This window comes from Triturus cristatus, chromosome 2_1 (genome assembly GCF_964204655.1).
Source record: "Triturus cristatus chromosome 2_1, aTriCri1.1, whole genome shotgun sequence".
Classification (NCBI taxonomy): domain Eukaryota; kingdom Metazoa; phylum Chordata; class Amphibia; order Caudata; family Salamandridae; genus Triturus; species Triturus cristatus.
Window position 1 is genome coordinate 159,258,007 of NC_140581.1, and position 21,005 is coordinate 159,279,011.

Genomic DNA, 21,005 nt, shown 5'->3' on the forward strand with positions numbered 1-21,005 from the left:
GTGGGTAGATCAATCAGTGCTCTGGCCTCTTCTCTGCATTCAGACTTTTGATGCATTCCTTTTGTAATCAAAATACCAAAACCACCAGGGCCAGAACGCAAAGACCAGGACTCCTCCAGGTACTCACACCTGCCCTGTGACAGCTTCTCAGAGTGCGAGGATAGCAATGATGTCACCTTGTTCATAGCAGAAGTGCCAAAAACAATGACGTTGATCCTTTGTTTCATGTCCCAAAGATTTTGAGGAGACACGGAAATCCCAAACGAATTTCTCTTCCTTTTCCAGTAAGGGGGCATCGATCACTGCATCAGGAGTGAAATAAAACTCTTCCTGCAGAAATCCTTTAATCATCTGTGGCAGAGGCTATCCTCCATGACATGAGCCTCCCCTGTCTAGGCCTGGGCGGTAAATTCCGTTCCGCTCGCGGAATTTGCGGAATTTGCGTAATTTCGCGTTCCGCGGAGACCGCGAAATTGCTCAAAAGTCTGCTTTCCGCGATTTCGCGAAATTTTTGCTTGTTCGCGTTCTCAAAATGCGTGTTCGCGATATATTTCTCCCCGAGCACGCAAACAGCAATTGTGAACAGGAAAAAAGCATCGCGAACAAGCAATTCCGCGTGTTCGCGGAATTTCTGCGTGTTCGCGGAGATTTTTTACCGTTTCGCGGAGATTTGCGTAACGCAATTACGCAAATTCCGCCCACCCCTACCCCTGTCCTCCCGGCATTAGTAAAATGTATTAAACAAAAGTGAAAATCAAAAGCATTTTCTAAACCCTGCCAACACACAGAAGCAGGAAAGGCACAAACGTGATTAAAAACAGAACATAAATGAACCCTCTGATGCATTACCTGAGCAGGACATACCAGCGCTGCACGATGCTTGTGACGATATGATCCCACCGAGACCCTCCTCCCATGGGGCTCAACGGCAAACTCCAAGCACCGTACCCCACCCTCTTAACCCTGCGATGAAAAGACCTAACAGCAGATCACACAACCGCCTTTTAAGCCTGTGCTGGTATTGTGTCGATATTCCAACTCAGGACTGGCCAAAAGAAAAAGAAAGGAAGGTGTGCGGCATCTATATTTAAAGGATGTCAACCTTCCTCCCCAAAAAATTATAAGCAGGATCGAATCCGCCAGCAGTAATAATGCACCACACTGCTAATAGGAACTGCATTTGCATCCCTGCTCGTAGCAGCGGCAATACTACATAGGAGTGAACTTCTCAAAAAAGGTGGGGCATACACCCATCATTAGCCATTTGATGGCTACAATTTTTAAATGAATAACACAAAAGCCAATCCAAAACGTGGGAAGAGTCAGACCCCACAAAGTACAAACAATAGATCGCCTAACAGCTCAAGCGCTGTAGAAGCTCGACCTAAAAATGGAGCCCTGTGATTGGTCAAGAGGCCTGTTTTTCCCATGAGCCTGCATGCTATTTCCGGGAAGGAGAGGCTCCCTTGAATCCCGCGTGAGTGAGCGTTCTGAAAGGCTGTCTGGCTGTTGCAAGTTTATAAACGAAATTGCTGCCATTGCTGTTTACTGTGAAAAATTGGTTGTGTTGTGCAAGTGAAGTAAAAATTCTATATAAGGGGGCAGCAGAAAGGCATGTTGCCCCCTTAGATTTAGAGAGTAAGTGTCTAAGAAATAACTACCTTTAAGAAAATAAATGTACATTGCTTTTAACAAATTATTACGATCTTACAAGGATCGTAAATAGCAAAAAGTAGTAGATGAGTTACACTCTGTTAGTAGGAATGAATATTGTGGTCCTTGTTTTTGGGAGGAAGTATGTAAGAGAAAATATACTTTGATGATTAGAAGTTTTTTATTATTATTATTATTATTAATGTTATGATCTTGCAAGACTCTTGCAGGATTTTAAAACATAGAAAGGAGTAGGTGATCTTTCAATACACTGCAGTATACAATTGCTACCATAGGAAGGAGTAGTACTGCAGATGGTGTTTATCAGAGTGTACTATTTACCCCCATAAGCGTGGTAAGAGTTGTGAGCAGAGTACAGTCTCTTCCCACACCCTACTATGCACACCTATTATCAGGAAGAGGGGTGTTAGCAGAGGGAACAGTCCCTCTCCACTCACTACCTCACACACACACATAATCCGAGAGAGAGGTGTCTGTGGAGAGGCCGGTCTCTCTGAACAGACCCTATTATGTACACTCGTCATCTGTGAGAGTGGTCTGAAAGGATGGGCCAATCATTCTCCACACGCTACTACGTACATCTGCCCTTCAAGAGAAGGGTCTCAGCGGAGAGGCCAGTCTCTTCTCATTCACACTACCATGCACACTTGTCATCTGAGAGAGAGGCCTGAAAGGAGAGAAAAGCCCCTCACCGCACCCTACTATGCACATCCATCATTTGAGAGAGATGCCGGACAGGAGAGGCCTGCTATTTTCCACACATTACTATGCCCACCCGTAATTTGAGACAGAGCTCTGAAAGGAAAGGCCAGTCTATCCACACACCCTACTACACACGCACACCCATAATCAGAGAGAAAATTCTCAGTGAAGAGGTCAGTCGATCTCCACATATCCTACCACAGACACCCATCATCTCAGAGAGAGCTCTGAGGGGAAAGGGCAGTCACTCCCCACTCACAACTACACACACCTATAATCTGAGAGAGAGAGCTCAAAGGAGAGTATACTCCATCTACACACCCTACTGTGCGCACTGATCAACTGAGAGAGAGGTCTGAAAGGAGAGGTCAGTCCCTTCTCACTGACAAATATGCACACCTGTTATCTGAAAGAGAGGTCTGGAAGGAGGGGGCATTCCCATGACATGCCCTACTTTATACACCTGTCATGCAAAAGAGGGGTCTCAGCGGAAAGGCCAGTCCCTGAGAGAGCTTTGAAAGCAGAGGGTAGTCCCGCCTCATACTCCAGTATGCACATCCATTATCCAACAGAGGATTTTTAGTGAAAGGCTAGTGCCTCCCATATACGACTAGTTCCCTACAAGTGTATTGCAATCCCGTGAGAGTCTCAAGAGTAGAGTGGAATCTTCAGGGAGGGAGGCTTGCCACATGAGGCTTGTGCGATCTCGCGAGACGCGCATGGAAAATTAATAGTTGCCATTCTTACTAAACGGATGGAGAAATGCTGTGATGTGATTGTTGGAGAACCAGAGATAGCTCAGTTTGTTGGTGGTGCTTTGGAGGAGAAGGAAGTCTGTTTGAGCTGTGCTCAGCAGAAGTGAATTTATATGGAGCTGAAAGAGACTGGTGTCTTCATCTGTGTTAAAGAAAGAACTTCAGGTTCATATATTGAATAATATATTTTATAAACTTTGTGGTGTAGTGTCTGTAAGTGTAGTAATGTTTGTAAAGTTATTCTACGCCACGTTTATAGTGTGAAAAGCTGTTTTGGTCGGTGTAGATGTGTTAATATAGCTTTTAAGAGGTACATAATATAATGTAGAGCGATGTGAGCAAGGTTTGCAGATTGAAGTGTTCCAACGGTATGTGCTTGTGCGTAAAGAAGGCAGTGTTTCTCAAATAATAAAACGAAGAATGCAGAATGTGTTAATAGAAGTCTCAAAGTTTTATGAACCTCACTATACATATACTTGAGCCCTATGAGATGTTTGAGTGGTGATATTGCTATTTCCAGAGTGAAGCACTGTTAGCAAAAGTGTCTCAAGTGGATGTGTTACTTCATAAACTTTTATGAAATCAGGTTTGATGGCATGTTATAATTTATTTGTAAAAAATGCACTTGGTATGGAATTCTTCTCGAGAAAGGAACAACAAGTTAGTGGTACACTAGAAAAAGTGTGTGATTGTGGGTGAAAGATGTAGAAAACTTTACAGCATATAGTGGAGAATAACTGTTGGAGGAAAATGGAAAACAGAAGATGTGAACAAGAAATCTATCATGTGGGAAAATGTATGGAGGAAAAAAAACTCTTGTTGAGTTTTGAAATAAAAGAAAATAATTACTGTGTGGAAAGTAAGGAAAAAACAAATGGAGAAGTGATAATCTTTGTATTGCATAGGGGGTCATTTATGATCTTGTGCAATCTTGTGTTGTGTAGGTCGGCTTGTTTCTGAGGAAATAATTATCTGCTTACATAAGCAGCAAATTTGAGCTTTGTTAAGATAAGTAAGATTATTGTCTTATGTTCTGCATTTAGTACCTGAGCAGGCACAATGTATCCAGGTTGAAAAGATGTGGACGAAAATGAAGGCCTTGTAGTTCAGCAGCATAAACTAACTATGCCTGAGCTAGCCTTTGTGAATTCCTTTAAAAAAAATTGAACGCATGAGAAACTCTGCTGACACTTTTTTCCTAGATGGCCTCAAACACACAAAATTGCCATACCAAATACTTTTTGCCAGGCTGAGGTGGGGCAGCTATACCAGACTGCTCATCATAATGTGATGAAGACATTATAAATTAGTAAGGGTGGTTGTTTTGTTTGTTTTATAATCGTTTATATAGTTTGCTAATGTATTAGTTGCAGTTTTGTAATGTTGTTAAATAGTTTTTGTAATAAAAAAGTGTAAGGTTACTACTGATTTGTTTGCTTACTAGTACTTATAGATTTTAATTTGATTAAAGTATTGTAATGTTGATTAAAACTGGAAGTTGCATCTTCAAGGAGTGCAGAAGTGCTGCTGCATTTATTTCTATATCTATAAGGTACTATGCATATCGTTTTTGCTTCAGAGAATTGTTAATAGAAATGGCAATTATTTAAATGATTCAAGTATGGTGACTTCTCATGCAACAGTGAGGTCGCAGTAGAGAGATCAGTCTTTTTGTAGTATACACACCTCCCATACAAGAGAGAGATTTCGGCACAAAGGCCAGTGCATCTTCATATTCTACTGCACACTGCTATCAGCTGATGGAGATGTGCTAGTGGAGAAGGCAGTTCTTTTGCACATTTTACAATATGCACTTGTGAATGAATGAATAAATAAATGAATGAGTAATGGGATTTATAAGGCACATGGCTGCTACTAGGGTGTCCCTGTGCTAGGCATAAGACAGAGGGGAGGGGAAACAAGCTTAAACTTTGAATAGGTGAGTTTTCCGTTATTTGTGGAAGATCCTTTTGTCTTGAATACATCTAAGGTCCAAAGTGTTTGGCTGCCAGTACTGAACAGGCTGAGCTACCCCATTTCTTTCATCTAGTAAATGGAATAAACAGCTGATGGGCTTACTGCGACATCAAGGATCTTCGAGTGGATCTAGTGTCTCATAAGAATTTGGGGTCTGTCCTGTAGAAGGCTGCGTGTCCTTCAGTCAGTCCTTTGAAAATGACTCTCTTCTTCAGTGGAAGCCAGCATAGCTGGCTTTGATACTGGGATTTTAAGGCATGTTTAGGAAGCTTAAACAAGAAGCGCACAGCCATGTTTTGTATCTTTTGGGGTTTATGAATGAGGTAGCCAGGTCTGATGGCTTAGTTGACTAATGTGTTCACTCTGGGGGTCTATGTTTGACCTCATAGTCACAGGTTCAATGGATTGTCTACTCAGCCTTTCATCCTTCTGAGATCGATAAAATAAGTACCATCGAGTTGGGTAACAATTAACATCTGTTATTCAGTGTCAATTTACCCTCTTGAGTGAATGTGCGCTTTAAAAATACACATTTCATGTTATCTTAGTCTGCCATTCCTAAATATAAGATGTTAGGGTAGTCAAGTCTAGATAGGATGAAAGCCTGCACCACAGTTTTCTGGGCTTCCCAAGGCAGACGTTTAAGGAATTTCTTTAGAATCCTGAGAATCCAGCATTAGGGTTTAACCACAGCTGCTATCTGGGGCTTGAGAGATAGGTTTGCGTCAACAAGAACCCCTAAGTTTCTTGCCACTTCGGCTGAGGGAACAGATGTCATGCTGGTGGCAGGCCAGGCCCCAGACCAGCCAGGCAGGAGGTTGTTTCTAAACAGCAGGACCTCAGTTTTATCAGGGTTGCATTGCAGGGAATTAGCCTTCAGCCATCCCATCACTGCTGCCACACAGACAGCAAAGTTAGCTTTTTATCAGACTCATTGTTGTTGTAGGTCAGCAGAAGTTGGGTACCATCTGCATAAGAAACAACATGGATGGCATAATTGTCAATGAGATAAGCCAATGTAGTAAATATATATGTATGTATGTATGTATATATATATCCAAAACAACAAGGTGTGCCTGGAATAGGGGAGCCCAAGCAGGAAATAAAGTTCAGCCGCTTTATTTTGTGGTGATAGTAGTGGCAGAAACAGGGAGCCCCTTCACTCGATATTTGTCCAATCCTGACACGTTTCGTGCTCTGGCAGCACTTCTTCAAAGGAGCGAGGACATTGCAAGCAATGGAACAAGTCTTTTTCCCAGCACATCTTTATGCTTGGATTCATCCCGCCTCAGTGGGCGTGGCCATAAAAATGGCCCGATGGTCTCTGTAGTGCTAAGGTCTTACTGCAGTAAGTGGTTTGTTCCATTCTTAGTATTGCTAATTAAATCCACAATGGGTGGTGAAGACAGTTTCACTTTTCTGACCCCTCCGTTTATTTCACCACGGACTATTTCTCGCTCCTTAGCTGACTCGTCAGTTGGCGTTTCAGCTCGGACTGCAACTGCAGCTGTGCTCTCCATGCGACTCGGGTAAAAGCCGCTATATATATATATATATATATATCAACGATTCCACAGCGTCTCAGCCTTTCACAGCCACACAGGGACACGGACCACAGAATTTTGTGCCAATTTGCGTGTTTTATTCAGATGCCGCCATAACGCGTTTCAACTCCTGCGAGTCTTGTTCACATTTCATTGGTTTTTTACGAGTGAAATGTCCAGCTAACTATAACGTGTGTGAAACCTATGGTTTTTTCACTGAATTTGCAAGGTTTTTTAAATGCTAATTCCTAACTATAACGTGTGTGAAACCTTTGGTTTTTTCAGTGAATTTGCAAGGTTTTTTAAATGCTAATTCCTAACTATAACGTGTGTGAAACCCATGGTTTTTTCACTGAATTTGCAAGGTTTTTTAAATGCTAATTCCTAACTATAACGTGTGTGAAACCCATGGTTTTTTCACTGAATTTGCAAGGTTTTTTAAATGCTAATTCCTAACTATAACGTGTGTGAAACCCATGGTTTTTTCAGTGAATTTGTATGTTTTTTTAAATGCTAATTCTTACCTATAACGTGTGTGAAACCCATGTTTTTTTGAGTGATTTTGTATGGTTTTTTAAATACAAATTCTTATATTAAACGTGTGATTTTTTTTTTTTGCAAGGTTTTTTTACATCTTTTTATTTTTACTTTGTATTCTCTTTAAACACTATGCTTAAATTTTAAAAATTCTGCAATATATTATTTTTTCTCATTTTTTTTTTACCAAACAGGTAAGATATATTAGTATAACATAGTGATTATTTTTTCTTTTTTTTTTTTTTTTTTTTTTTACGTGCGCGTACGGTAAGCTTACGGTAAGCATACGTTTTGCGTAATGTACGTAATATTTCTACTCTTTTTGCGTATGGTTACGCAATTTACGTAGACGTGCGTACTGCATAAGCGGCGCGTAAGCGCATACGTTACACGCGCACGTTACGCGGAAGTGTTGGGGCGTGCCTGTTATGCGCATGCGCGCATGCGCGCGTGCGCGTGTCTTTTATACGCGCATGCGTACTTTTACCGTAAGCGCACCGTAAGCGCTCCGTAAGTGTAACGTACGCGCACGGTGGGTCATGTGATCAAGAAACAAAACTTTTGATTGGTTTAAAGTACTTTCAGTTCTAGAACTCTCTTACACCACAGCCATTCCCCTCATTTCTGCTTGTGATCCCTTAGGAGAAGGAGCTGAGTTGTCTTTGGGATACGATGGCAGACCAGCACTCCTTTTCTGAGAGTGAGGCTAGCAGCACCACCATCAGGCAGAGAAGGAGGAAACAGAAGAGCTCTTTTATATGGGAGTATTTTACGTTTCCTGAGGGCCAGAAAAAAGTAAATGCTGCTTTAGTGACTTGCAAGCTTTGCCAGCGTGTACTTTCTAGAGGTAATCCTAACAAGAAGTATTCCTTCGGGAATCACACTATGTTAAGACACCTTGAGGATGTACACCCTAGGACACATGCTCGACATACTGGAGGAAACCCTTCAGTAAGTCGACCAAGCACATCCACAGCAGCTCAGCCGAGTCCATCTTCGGCAGCTCAGCTGAGCCCTTCATCTGTGGGGGGAGATTCACCTTTTTCTGGTCCTCTGGAAACTAACCATCGATTTGCGAGGGTTACAATGCGGTGCTCAAATTGCCATGGTCTAATTGTTCATGGGGAGACCAGTGTTCCCCTAATTAACAACAGAATAGACCAGCACATTTGTCCTACCAGCTAATATTCCCATTCTTTCTTTCCTCTGTCCCTGTATGAACACAACGGCTCTTTTAACTTTTTAAAAAAAACATTTTAAAACTTTTTTTGTTTTTACCGTACGCGTACGGTAAGCGTATTTTTTTTTATTTTTAAAAAAACACTAAAAAACAATTACCACATTACAAAGTCCTTGAGGGATTAATAACGAAAAACCATCAGCTCTACATCGTTGCATCATTAAAATTACATACTGTCCGTATTCCTTTAAAATTAACGTTGAAAACATGTCAGATTTACACTCACCGCATTCCATGCTATGATTAGCATCTTTAACTAATTTAGCAAAAGTGACTGTTTTACTCTCTGGCAATGTTAAATAAATAAACCTTTCAGAATCAACATTAGAGCCACATGTATTGAAACAGTTTTCACAACTATGTTCCCATTTATAAGAGAGACCAAACATATTTTCAATTTGTACCTGAAGAAAATACATCAAGAATTCCTGTGCGTCTTGCTGTACATTTTGAGAAAACTGTGTACATCCTGAACATACATCTAAAAGTTTTCTAATTTCAGTAGCACTTTCTATTTTAGTTTTATCATTACTCAGCTTTTCGAAAAGGAGACTCAACTCAGAACAGAATCTTTTTCTCTGATTTACTATTATCTGCTCTTGCAAACTTTCAAGATAAAATACAACATTCAGCACTACATTAGCGTAGCAGTTGACACCAGAGCTATTTTCAAAATGACAACCAACAACCTCTTCAACATTTTCCTTTTTCTTTTTGCTTGCAATTACATCACTCTTCTTTTTTTTCTCCTCTCTACATCCTCATTACAGATATTCTCAATTCTCCTTTTTCGAGAAACAACACGTTTTTCCAACACAGGATACTGACCTAAATGAGGAGCATAGGTTCTTCTTAATCTATTATACTCCTTTACACAATTTGCATCAGCACTAACTTTTGAGTCATCAAAGTCTATCATAAATAAACCAGATAATGTTTTCACTCGTGACAAAGCAACATAAGCCATACCTTCTTTGAACACAGTTGAACCAATGTTCACAAAAGCACAATCTACAGTCAATCCTTGAGACTTGTGAATAGTTACAGCATATGCTAGAGAAAACGGAAACTGCTTCCTACGTACATATAAGTCTTTCACAAGCATGAAACGAACTGTACAACGACAAATGTCTATAACTTCTTCTATCTGATCAAATTTTATTTTTAAACATTCAATTCCATCTTTTTTCTGGTAATTAATAAAACCCACAACTCTTCCCATAGCTCCATTCACTAAACCTTTTTCAACATCCAAATTTCTCCTTAAAAATACTCTACAGTTCATGCAAACATATAGATTTTTTTCTAATCCAGCAGTTTTGGAAATGTTCTTCACTAGTGAATCCAATTTATTTTTCAGTTTGCCTGTTAATGTAATAGTAATTCTTTCATGCTGAATTTTGTCCACTTCTTCCAATTTCCTAATCTCTTCCTTTTCCAATTTCAAAAGTTCCTCATTGAATATTGAGCATTCACGTAGAGTTGGCATTAAGCAGATTACACTTTTCTTTTCTGCAATGTTCTTGTATATTTTCTCTGCAACTATTTCTTCCTTTGGGAATAAATTATGTAGCAACCGACTCTGTAATGCTTTCGTGCCAGCTTCAGTGAGTAGTCCAATTCTGATATCTTTCAGAATACTTCCATATTCTTCATCGTTTGCTTGCCTCATATTAGTAGTAAGTTCCTTGTACTCAAAGAAGGACCAAATATTTGCATTACCAATGCTTCCCAATGACTTCTTTGTGTCTTCATGTGTCACAGTATTAAACACTGGTTGTCCTTTAACTGGAGTAAGCTGTAGAAGATCCCCAAAAACTATGACATGTTTTCCACCAAATAACACGTCATAGTCTCTCCTTAGAATTTGCTGCATTCTTAAATGCACAAAGGCAAGCATTAAGTTTGATACCATGCTCACCTCATCAATAATGAGAACTTTCATCTTCTTCAATACTCTTGAAACTTCCAAGCATGCTTCTCCAGTTAGCTTGTGGTATTGTATTTTGTTCTCATGCTCCACTGGTAACATTAGCAAACGATGTAAGGTGATTCCTTTTATGTTATATGCTGCTAACCCAGTTGGAGCAGTAACCACACAAGACAAAGTTGAATCCGTTTTTTGCTGTAGGTAGCTTCTGATGACTTTTATTAAGAAACTTTTTCCAGTTCCAGCTTGTCCGCTTACATACATCCTGATTGGTTGAAATGATGTGCATGAGCACTCTTTTTTTTCATGTAGTAATCCGTGATCAATTTTGTTTCTTATCTCTTCATAAATTTGTTGCTGCTCTTCATTCAGTTGTATTTCCAAATTTGGTAAGTCTATTAATTCTTCTTGAGCTTGATTCATTGCCGTTTCCACTTCAGTCATAGCTATTGCAGCTTCATTTTCTACGATCGGTTGTCCTAGGGGATCTTGACTGAGTGTTCCAGAACTTTGGCTGTCTTGAGAACTGTCTCTAGCTACTTCAGCTGCAATTGTAGTTTCCTGTTCAATTTCTTCATTTAACATTTGGACATAAGTTATGAAAGTACTGCATTCTATGCTGTCTTTGCAAGCATTAAAGGAATCTAAATAGCTTTGAAATTCTCCCAGTAGTTCGTCCTCTGAACGCCATGGTTTAAACAGCTGTAAAAGAGCCAAGTAGTAAAATTCCTTTTTGTCAGTAGTGTCGCAACTCAGCTTCCTGTGATTTATCAAACTTCCTTTTGTTTGCTTCACCAAACATCCTTCCTCACCAATGACTTTATATTTTCCATTGTTGATGTCTTCTGTGGCTTTCCGTGAATAAATGTAGTTCTGCAGCACTTCATAGAGACACATGTTCTCAAGATGATGACTTCTCTTTGGGTAATATGTGTCCAACATGTTTGATTTCAAAATATCTGTACTTTCTGGGTCATTCTCGGCCAAATATTCAATTTCTCCAACAGATTTCAGTACCCGATTTCTCATTGCTGCAAGGCCTAAACTTGCCCAAATTATTTTTCTTGATTTCGAGTAGAGACTTGCAGAAGATAACCTATCTGAACATTCATAGGATCCAATTTCTCGATGCGATAACATCTTTAAACTGAAACTGTACAGCTTCTTACTGACAGTCTTCTCGTGAGAAATCTCTTCCCACATTTCTTTCAATTCAGTTTTTTCTGATTTAGTAATGTAAGACGTTACATATCGAGCAAGAGCAATGGAATTGTCAGCTACATACTGTATATCCATGTTAGCATTCCACATGGATAAAATGACTGGGTTGTAGTCATTTATATTTTTTGATTCTTCTTTTCTTTTTAGGTTGTAGGTATTCTTAGGTGATTTTCTTGTAATAGTATGTCTCACAGCTGACATAAAACTGTTTACTCTTCCTTTTGAAAGAACAGGTCTAGGAAATCCAAATCGACATTTAGTGTAGAATTTATCTTTGCTCTTGTATTTCCGTCGACAGTATTTTCCACACCGATGACTTTGGAAACGTAAAACTTGCTCCTTTAACTTTTTCTCTTCTGTGCTTTTTGGTATAGCACATGTTGCATATTCTTCAATGAAAGATAACACTGCTTCATCAGTATCTGTTCCAAACTTTGGGGCATCCTTGATCCACAACAGCATATGAATATGAGGAGCACCTCTTGCTTGGTACTCTTTTCTCCAAAAGAAATCCACAACTTCTCCAAGAGGTGGATTTTTTTTATTGCAGATGAAGCACATCATGGCCTCAAATCTATGATTGAAATATCTGCAAACATTAACCGGATCCAATGAGCACAGTTCTCCTGCTGTCTTGTATTCAATGTTTTTAATGTTTGAATTTGCCTCTCGTAAAAAATCCAGTAAATCATCCCAAGCGTACTCGGCACAGCTTAGGGTAAGGAACCATGTTGGAGTTCCTAAATTCCGTAACATGCATTTTAATTCACCATGGCGTCGGTACCAATATTCATTTGTCCCACGCTGACAAGCCATCAGATCGATCAGTTGTGTTTCCAAATGATCATATCGGTGCTGCACTTTCTCCATAAAATCCTTAGCAGACACATTTTGAAAATATACTCCACTTTTTAAAATGTGATTTACTGCATAAGATAATGCAGACAAGTCGCTTTCAAATAAAAGATGGAACAAATAAGGAATACTTTGTCGAAATCTTGGATCTTCTGCATATAGTCTTGTAGTCCGATACTCAGAAGCTGGAATCTGTTCTGGACGTTAATTCGTATCGTCCTCCTTTTCCTGTAGGAAACAGCTGGGGAAAACATCGAGCTTCCAAGCTCTCCTCCCATACACTCACGGGAGTTCCTTTTGCTTTCTTCATCTGAAACAGATCAATAGTGTCTCCCATAACTTCTTTTGAATGAAGAGGATGTATGCTAAAATGTTCATAAATTTCTTCTTCCTTTGACTTGTCCACTTTTTCAATTTGTCCAGTTGGTGTTTCTGTGTCTTCTTGTAAATCTTCTTCTTCTTCTTCTATATAAATTGATTCATACCATTTGTTATTCCTTTTCAAATACAAATTTGCTCTTTGTACTTTCCGTACATCTACCAGCTCTTGCCAAATCTTCTTATTCTTTGTAGGTACACCATTAACCAGAATAACTAATGGTTCACTTTCCAAAGTATCTACATCAATAGTTTCCATATTTTTTTTCAAATCCAAGGGCAAATACACCACTCTACCTTTTAAACCTCTCAGTAAATCTGAAGGAGGTAATTTACCAGTTTTGGGCTCCATACGTACTATGGTCTGGAACGGATGAACACATTGAATGAGTATAGACTCATATGTATTTAATTCAGAAAGTTCAGCAGGAATAGCATCCAATTCTAAATTATTATGTACAGCTCTGGTCGGCATTCTATTTTCTTCTAACTTATTATAACAGTATTTACAAATATGCTGATCTTCACCCAATTCAAAACAATTTTCCAGAAATATATGTTGCAAAATCCTTCCACTTATAATTATCTTCATTTTCACTTTTTCTGTAGAGATCAACATTCCTGGTTTGTTTTCTATAATGAGTTCTGTGGCAACAAATACAAGTAATATTTGGTCTTTCATTAGAGATTATTGCAAATTTTGTCATTTGATCATCAAATTTCTTACTTACAGAGGGTTCTACATTCTCTTGCACATCTTCCTCAATAACTGTGTCATTACCTGCACTGTCTTGTTCTGGACCAAAGTAACTAAACTGAATTTCATCAGTAACCTTCTCTACATCTGATACCGATCCACGGAACAGAGCCCTATTCAATTCATCTAACTTTATTGCTGGACTTTTAGCAAAATACAATCGTCTCACAAACTTTCTCATTTCAGTATGATGAACAGCCAGCATCCTAAAATGATGAAAAACACTTTTACACACTTTTCTAGATAGACAAGCCAGAGAATGTCCCTGCAAACCAGTATTCTCTCTCACTCTGCATGGATCTAGACTTTGAAGCACCTTAATCTTCTGTTTAACACTTTTTTTACTATATTCTCTTAGAAACTCACGAAATTTATCAATAGATTCCTGACGCACAGTGCAAATACTACTACAATTCCAAGTATACACGGGGGCTTTAGGACGTCTCCCCATAACCTCATCCGCCATCACTTGTTCCTCATCTCTTGGAACCATTTTCTCCTTCTCCATTATACAACCATTTTTCACTTCATAAGCACGACCTCTGGTGTCAACTGCATGCAGTAAACTATTAGTTTGAAGATATCTCTCTTCATTAAAAAAAGGTTCACTGCTTGAACTATGCATCCATTCTCCTAAAAACACTTTACAAAAGTTTGTTCTTTTCACTAGTCTTTTCCTTTTGCGATTTCAGTACATTGACCATTTTATCTAATGTACGCATCCTGTTCAAAATTAAAATGAATAGTTTCCTTTTTAATTCTAAAGCCTTTACTACAATGGCTTCAATTTCTTTTTTTCTCTTATAAAATGTTGTTTTTTTCTTATATTTCTTCACATCCTTTATCAAATTGGACATAACTCTTCTCTGAAACATTTTTCTACGAATCTCTTTAAACGCTGTTTTTCTTTTTAAGTTAATCTTTATTGTTTCTGAAGGTATATTTGCATTAACTAAATGCTCAATTTTTTCCTGTTGTTTTCTATTTAAAACATTATTTTCAGTACAGACATTTTGTACATTTTTCCTTTTTTTGAAGATATTTTAAAAAAAATCTTTTGTCTGCTTACCAGAAGACTTTCTCTTTTTCCCAACATGAGCATCTCCAACTAACTTAGGTCCTTCAGTTGTCTTCAAATATAGATTTTTTTTGTGGTTTTTCCTTAGTCTGGATTTTGTAGCCATCTTAAATTTTGTTCACTGCTCTTCAGCAATACCTGAAAAAAACTAAAAAAAAATTCCTTTATTTTATTTAAATATATTACTATATTTTTTATAATCTTTTCAAATCTTAAAATACTATGTACCCCTTTCCTGCAAGTGAAAATCCCAATAAAACCATCACAAATTAAATATCTAAAAACAATTCCTGTGTGCACACAGAGTCATGGTTTGATATTAGGCAGAAAACGAAATTTCTTTGCCAATTTGAAAGCACACTTACTACTCTTTTTTTAGCAAGTGATAAGTACTTTTACAGTCTGACACATTTTCAATCCACTTTTCAGATTCTGAAAACAGCACATGTCCAAATAGCTTTTTGAGACCAGGAACATGTGTAACCTGGGTGAATGACTACACTCCAGCAAGGGCAACCAGCCTTAGTGATGCTGAATGTATTTGCATTACTCACTGCAACCTCAAACCCCACTCGGTTATGAATAGTATGCATGATTCTACAGGGTAAGCAGCTGGGTGTGTGCTAAGAGTCTGCTTCTGCAGAAAAATAGCTGCCCCTTTCCTACTAATGCAAATCTAAAATTACCAGAGTAATACACAATAAATCTCTGTCAACAATTCCCCTTTGTACACAGAGTCATGGTTTGATATTAGGCAGAAAACGAAATTTCTTTGCCAATTTGAAAGCACACTTACTACTCTTTTTTTAGCAAGTGATAAGTACTTTTACAGTCTGACACATTTTCAATCCACTTTTCAGATTCTGAAAACAGCACATGTCCAAATAGCTTTTTGAGACCAGGAACATGTGTAACCTGGGTGAATGACTACACTCCAGCAAGGGCAACCAGCCTTAGTGATGCTGAATGTATTTGCATTACTCACTGCAACCTCAAACCCCACTCGGTTGTGAATAGTATGCATGATTCTACAGGGTAAGCAGCTGGGTGTGTGCTAAGAGTCTGCTTCTGCAGAAAAATAGCTGTCCCTTTCCTACTAATGCAAATGTAAAATTACCAGAGTAATACGCAATAAATCTCTGTCAACAATTCCTCTTTGCACACAGAGTCATGGTTTGATATTAGGCAGAAAACGAAATTTCTTTGCCAATTTGAAAGCACACTTACTACTCTTTTTTTGGCAAGTGATAAATACTTTTACAGTCTGACACATTTTCAATCCACTTTTCAGATTCTGAAAACAGCACATGTCCAAACAGCTTTTTGAGTCCAGGAACATGTGTAACCTGGGTGAATGACTACACTCCAGCAAGGGCAACCAGCCTTAGTGATGCTGAATGTATTTGCATTACTCACTGCAACCTCAAACCCCACTCGGTTGTGAATACTATGCATGATTCTACAGGGTAAGCAGCTGGGTGTGTGCTAAGAGTCTGCTTCTGCAGAAAAATAGCTGCCCCTTTCCTACTAATGCAAATCTAAAATTACCAGAGTAATACGCAATAAATCTCTGTCAACAATTCCCCTTTGTACACAGAGTCATGGTTTGATATTAGGCAGAAAACGAAATTTCTTTGCCAATTTGAAAGCACACTTACTACTCTTTTTTTGGCAAGTGATAAGTACTTTTACAGTCTGACACATTTTCAATCCACTTTTCAGATTCTGAAAACAGCACATGTCCAAATAGCTTTTTGAGTCCAGGAACATGTGTAACCTCGGTGAATGACTACACTCCAGCAAGGGCAACCAGCCTTAGTGATTTTGAATGTATTTGCATTACTCACTGCAACCTCAAACCCCACTCAGTTGTGAATACTATGCATGATTCTACAGGGTAAGCAGCTGGGTGAGTGCTAAGAGTCTGCTTCTGCAGAAAAATAGCTGCCCCTTTCCTACTAATGCAAATCTATATTTACCAGAGTAATACGCAATAAATCTCTGTCAACAATTCCCCTGTGCACACAGAGTCATGGTTTGATATTAGGCAGAAAATGAAAATTCTTTGCCAATTTGAAAGCACACTTACTACTCTTTTTTTGGAAAGTGATAAGTACTTTTACAGTCTGACACATTTTCAATCCACTTTTCAGATTCTGAAAAAAGCACATGTCCAAATAGCTTTTTGAAACCAGGAACATGTGTAACCTGGGTGAATGACTACACTCCAGCAAGGGCAACCAGCCTTAGAGATGCTGAATGTATTTGCATTACTCACTGCAACCTCAAACCCCACTCGGTTGTGAATAGTATGCATGATTCTACAGGGTAAGCAGCTGGGTGTGTGCTAAGAGTCTGCTTCTGCAGAAAAATAGCTGCCCCTTTCCTACTAATGCAAATCTAAAATTACCAGAGTAATACGCAATAAATCTCTGTCAACAATTCCTCTTTGCACACAGAGTCATGGTTTGATATTAGGCAGAAAACGAAATTTCTTTGCCGATTTGAAAGCACACTTACTACTCTTTTTTTGGCAAGTGATAAATTCTTTTACAGTCTGACACATTTTCAATCCACTTTTCAGATTCTGAAAACAGCATATGTCCAAACAGCTTTTTGAGTCCAGGAACATGTGTAACCTGGGTGAATGACTACACTCCAGCAAGGGCAACCTGCCTTAGTGATGCTGAATGTATTTGCATTACTCACTGCAACCTCAAACCCCACTCGGTTGTGAATACTATGCATGATTATACAGGGTAAGCAGCTGGGTGTGTGCTAAGAGTCTGCTTCTGCAGAAAAATAGCTGCCCCTTTCCTACTAATGCAAATCTAAAATTACCAGAGTAATACTCAATAAATCTCTGTCAACAATTCCTCTTTGCACACAGAGTCATGGTTTGATATTCGGCAGAAAACGAAATTTCTTTGCCAATTTGAAAGCACACTTACTACTCTTTTTTTGGCAAGTGATAAGTACTTTTACAGTCTGACACATTTTCAATCCACTTTTCAGATTCTGAAAACAGCACATGTCCAAACAGCTTTTTGAGTCCAGGAACATGTGTAACCTGGGTGAATGACTACACTCCAGCAAGGGCAACCAGCCTTAGTGATGCTGAGTGTATTTGTATTACTCACTGCAACCTCAAACCCCACTCGGTTGTGAATACTATGCATGATTCTACAAGGTAAGCAGCTGGGTGTGTGCTAAGAGTCTGCTTCTGCAGAAAAATAGCTGCCCCTTTCCTACTAATGCAAATGTAAAATTACCAGAGTAATACGCAATAAATCTCTGACAACAATTCCTCTTTGCACACAGAGTCATGGTTTGATATTAGGCAGAAAACGAAATTTCTTTGCCAATTTGAAAGCACACTTACTACTCTTTTTTTGGCAAGTGATAAGTACTTTTACAGTCTGACACATTTTCAATCCACTTTTCAGATTCTGAAAAAAGCACATGTCCAAATAGCTTTTTGAAACCAGGAACATGTGTAACCTGGGTGAATGACTACACTCCAGCAAGGGCAACCAGCCTTAGTGATGCTGAATGTATTTGCATTACTCACTGCAACCTCAAACCCCACTCGGTTGTGAATAGTATGCATGATTCTACAGGGTAAGCAGCTGGGTGTGTGCTAAGAGTCTGCTTCTGCAGAAAAATAGCTGTCCCTTTCCTACTAATGCAAATGTAAAATTACCAGAGTAGTACGCAATAAATCTCTGTCAACAATTCCTCTTTGCACACAGAGTCATGGTTTGATATTAGGCAGAAAACGAAATTTCTTTGCCAATTTGAAAGCAAACTTACTACTCTTTTTTTGGCAAGTGATAAGTACTTTTACAGTCTGACACATTTTCAATCCACTTTTCAGATTCTGAAAACAGCAAATGTCCCAACAGCTTTTTGAGTCCAGGAACATGTGTAACCTGGGTGAATGACTACACTCCAGCAAGGGCAACCAGCCTTAGTGATGCTGAATGTATTTGCATTACTCACTGCAACCTCAAACCCCACTCGGTTGTGAATACTATGTATGATTCTACAGGGTAAGCAGCTGGGTGTGTGCTAAGAGTCTGCTTCTGCAGAAAAATAGCTGCCCCTTTCCTACTAATGCAAATGTAAAATTACCAGAGTAATACGCAATAAATCTCTGTCAACAATTCCCCTTTGCACACAGAGTCATGGTTTGATATTAGGCAGAAAACGAAATTTCTTTGCCAATTTGAAAGCACACTTACTACTCTTTTTTTGGAAAGTGATAAGTACTTTTACAGTCTGACACATTTTCAATCCACTTTTCAGATTCTGAAAACAGCACATGTCCAAACAGCTTTTTGAGTCCAGGAACATGTGTAACCTGGGTGAATGACTACACTCCAGCAAGGGCAACCAGCCTTAGTGATGCTGAATGTATTTGCATTACTCACTGCAACCTCAAACCCCACTCGGTTGTGAATAGTATGCATGATTCTACAGGGTAAGCAGCTGGGTGTGTGCTAAGAGTCTGCTTCTGCAGAAAAATAGCTGCCCCTTTCCTACTAATGCAAATCTAAAATTACCAGAGTAATACGCAATAAATCTCTGTCAACAATTCCTCTTTGCACACAGAGTCATGGTTTGATATTAGGCAGAAAACGAAATTTCTTTGCCAATTTGAAAGCCCACTTACTACTCTTTTTTTGGCAAGTGATAAATACTTTTACAGTCTGACACATTTTCAATCCACTTTTCAGATTCTGAAAACAGCAAATGTCCAAACAGCTTTTTGAGTCCAGGAACATGTGTAACCTGGGTGAATGACTACACTCCAGCAAGGGCAACCAGCCTTAGTGATGCTGAATGTATTTGCATTACTCACTGCAACCTCAAACCCCACTCGGTTGTGAATACTATGCATGATTCTACAGGGTAAGCAGCTGGGTGTGTGCTAAGAGTCTGCTTCTGCAGAAAAATAGCTGCCCCTTTCCTACTAATGCAAATGTAAAATTACCAGAGTAATACGCAATAAATCTCTGTCAACAATTCCCCTTTGCACACAGAGTCATGGTTTGATATTAGGCAGAAAACGAAATTTCTTTGCCAATTTGAAAGCACACTTACTACTCTTTTTTTGGAAAGTGATAAGTACTTTTACAGTCTGACACATTTTCAATCCACTTTTCAGATTCTGAAAACAGCACATGTCCAAACAGCTTTTTGAGTCCAGGAACATGTGTAACCTGGGTGAATGACTACACTCCAGCAAGGGCAACCAGCCTTAGTGATGCTGAATGTATTTGCATTACTCACTGCAACCTCAAACCCCACTCAGTTGTGAATACTATGCATGATTCTACAGGGTAAGCAGCTGGGTGTGTGCTAAGAGTCTGCTTCTGCAGAAAAATAGCTGCCCCTTTCCTACTAGTGCAAATGTAAAATTACCAGAGTAATACGCAATAAATCTCTGACAACAATTCCTCTTTGCACACAGAGTCATTTTCTGATTCTATGCAGTAAACAGTATTCCTCATTTATTCCAGTACACCTTAATTTATGGTGAAAACATAGTCCATAATATTTTACATGTTCCTTACATTTAAATTTCTCCCAAAACACAAAATAATAAACATAACTTCAACAAAAGGAATTCCAATTTTATTATTCATTTCTTAATTTACCACATACATCCCCTCTCAAACTCATAACTCACCTTTAAAATTAGTTAGTTGTGAAAGAAATGTGGCACTCAAACAGCAGATTATCAGAGCCAGGATCTCTGTTCTTTACACCTCTCTCCTCTCAGCAGAACCAGATAATGGCAATGTTTCCCTCTCTTTTTCCACACATATACATGTTAATTTCAAATCTCAGTGCTTCCCCCTTTTTTTCAAATGTAATCACACATTTCTATTGGTTGAAAACCAACCCTTTTCCAAAAGTACCCTTCCCCCAACTTAACTTCTGCCTAGTACCCTTCCCCCAACTTGACTTCTGCCTGCTACCATAGCAACAGCTCATGGAACACTGCTGTGTGGAGTCAGGTCAGAAGTTCACCACACAATGTTTCATTTTCAAACTGCAAGAGTGCTTGACTTTTCAAACCTAACAGCAAATCCATAGTAATGTTCTTTGGTAACACATTTTTCTGTACCAATACAAAACATGCTTCTATAAATTTACACATACAGCCTAGTTTTTAGTGTAGAATGGTGTGAAACAGCCAATGAGTTCTTTTTATTTTAAAAAAATATGTATGCCTCCATTTCCAAACTGTTTTTCATTTCTTTTTCCCATTCTACTGAAATACACCTCCTGAGTGCATCCAGATCTCCTTTGAAGATGTTCACAGTGTGGATTGTAGGGCACAGCTAT